Source organism: Morus notabilis, unplaced genomic scaffold (genome assembly GCF_000414095.1).
Source record: "Morus notabilis unplaced genomic scaffold, ASM41409v2 Scaffold29, whole genome shotgun sequence".
In the NCBI taxonomy this organism is placed as follows: Eukaryota; Viridiplantae; Streptophyta; class Magnoliopsida; order Rosales; family Moraceae; genus Morus; species Morus notabilis.
Window position 1 is genome coordinate 5,188 of NW_010363504.1, and position 3,171 is coordinate 8,358.

Consider the following 3,171-nt stretch of genomic DNA (forward strand, 5'->3'; position numbering starts at 1 on the left):
AACTTTGTGGGGGGAAAAGAGTGAAAGGATTTATGGATAATGAATCCTTTTCCAGCCAAAAAAAAAATGTATATATGAAATATTCTAGCTAGAAAAAAAAATGATCGTTGTGATACAAATAAATAAAAACCAGAAAAAGAAAAATAGAGTTTTCCTATTGGTAGAGTTAGTTTTTAATTATTAAATTTAGTAAAGATCAAATCAAATTAAAAAAATATACATAACTGATAGTTTTTAATGCGATTCTAAACAATTGAAAACATGAACTTTTTGAAGTTTATTTTTTTTTTAGATACTTTGTAGTAGTGGGCCAATGTATTAAATCATACAGTGCAACGCAACGGTCAATAGGGATTTTGGAGTTTGGGCGAAAATAGGGCCAAAATTATATGTGTACTTAGTTGTATACTGCAGGAGGAACAGAGAGATAAGATGTGTATTCATTCACATGGATAGGCTCAGTTGAAAGTCAGTGAGTGGACTCCTTTTTGAAGCAATTAATGTTGCTTGTTATTATTTATTAAGCATGCTTAGAAGAGGGCTTACGTGTACAATTTGTTAGATTAGCAAAAGATGGGAATTAATTGTTAGCTAATTGAGGGGGGCTGAACATGTAATTTATTAAGATTTAGGGTCTGTTTAGTTCGCTTATTCGAGTTTTTAATTCTAGTTGAGATGTAACTTTATGTGAGAATTTTTTACTGTAGCTAAAAAATGTTAGATGTGACTATTTATGAAAGTTTTTTACTGTAGCAAAACTCGAATTTAAAACTCGAATCGATTAAATGAACAGGGCCTAAATATTTTTCTTCGAGTACTGTTTATATATATCTATATGTAAGACCGCATAACCAACTTAATCTGTCTTTTATCATGCAGTGAGAAAATAATGCAATCTAATATTGTTTAGTAGTTAATATGCAAGGGAAAAAACCACGTCTTTCTGGGTAGATTATGGTAATAGTAAAATTATTCAAAAATGATAAGTATCATGGCTTGCTTGAAAAATACCATAAAAATCTGTGTATAAGGTGATTGGTTGGAAAGCTATAAATATATATATATATATATATTAGTTTTTTTTTTAAAAAAAAGAGGTGTATTAAGTCTGAGTTCAAATCATTTTTTAAGAAAAAAGAAAGCTATAGATATTAGTATTTTTTTTTTAAAAATGAAATCTATACATATTAATTAGCATCACACAATACAACAATCTAAAGTAAAAGGTGATGATTGTTTACTAATCACTATTCCAATCATTCCATTAATGGAGGAATTGAGTTTTTGATATCTCAATCGACTTGGAATCTCTCCACCAATCCTCTCAATCACTTTTTTTTTTTTTTTTTTAATGGGGGGAAAGGATCTCAATCGCGTTTCCTCCTACCAATCCTCTATCTTACCAAAATACACCTTAAAGACTTATGGTTTATAGAGTCCTACCAATTTCAACCTTAATTCGGGACAAAAGATTGGCGCGATACGCTTTTGGGCTTGATGGGCCTCAGACTTGATGTTATATGGGCTCTTGTTATGTTTAGGTATCGAGTGCGTGATCTGCTTTACTCTTGTTTTGCTTAGTAATTAGCCATTGCTTTATCACCAATCATTGTTAAATCAAACAAAATTGTCATAATACATTTTTTATGCTAAATTTTGTGTAATAGTCTCCTATTAAAGTTGCGTGAAAAGTGAGTTACGTACTATAAATTTGGAATATACCATGAAGTTCAAATTTTAATCATTAACTTGAAAGCAACGATCTCTAATTGCTTTTTTTTTTTTTTTTTTTTTAAAGACCATCTAAGCGCTTTTTTTTTTTTTTTGGTTCAATTGTTTTTCACCATCGAATGGTTGATTTTTTAAATGTACCGTAGCTTTGATTCTGAAAGTTACCATGAGATTTACTACCGCATACATTTTATTATTTGGTATGTGGCGTTTGTTTTTTACAGGAGATGGATAATACACACTTTTGACTTTGTATAAGTGTCATATTTTGACGTTACATGGGCTAAAAGCATATTTAATATAATGCTATAATTAATGTGATAATTGTAAATTTAGTATTTGAGTGTGAAAAATACTTTATAATACAATATTATTTGTTGTATTAATTTTCTCATATGACATATTTTGTGGTAAATTTCTCATCAAGTATAGCATGTGAGAAATTTGACATTTAATTGTTAGTAGTTGAAATATTTACTTTTCTTGTAATTTTACAACTTTAACCTTTTTCAAATATCTTAAAAATAAAATTTTACTTTTATTGTTGTGTTAAATTTTAAATATATTCAATACAATGTTATTTGTTGTGTTAAATTTCTCATATATTATATTTTGTGGTAAATTTCGCATTAAGTATAGCATGTAAAAAATCTGGCATTTGATTGCTAGTAGTTAAAATATTTACTTTTTCATGTTATCATTACAACTTTTGTATTTTTTAAATATCATATAAATAAAAGTTTACTTTTACAAATTTTAAAGTTTAATGATTATAGGAAAAAGTAGAATTAATATTTTAAATAACATTATGTATTGGAGCAAAAATGAAAATAACATATCATATCGTACCTTTTAATGCTAAATATAATTGGCATTAACATTTACATTGGCGATGGTCTAAATGATGAAGTCATTCCCTAATCATCGAGGCTCTTCTACCACCCTGCTGATCTCCATTGTTCTTTGGCTTAGTTTGGTATTGCTATAGATTTTAGAAAAATTATTGTTAGCTCTGCTGAAAGAAAAACTAGCTGTTACAAAAAGGAACTGAGTGTTTGATAAACTATAATTATAATAGTTATGTTGGTTCCAAAATCAGTGTAATAACGTTTGGTAAATTATGAGGTTGAATTGTCATAGATAGTTAAAAATTATGACTATATTATATTATACTATAATATAATATATATATATATATATATAATTATAATATAATATATATTTATTATTATATTTAATATAATAAAAAAACTATTATTATATAATATATTATATTATGATATACAATATAATAATATTATTAAAATAATAACTGAAATACTTAAAATAACGATTATAATATAATTACAATATTATAAAACATATTATAATAATACATAAAAAATATTAATATTTCAGTTATAATATAATTAAAAATTATAACTATATTATATTATAATA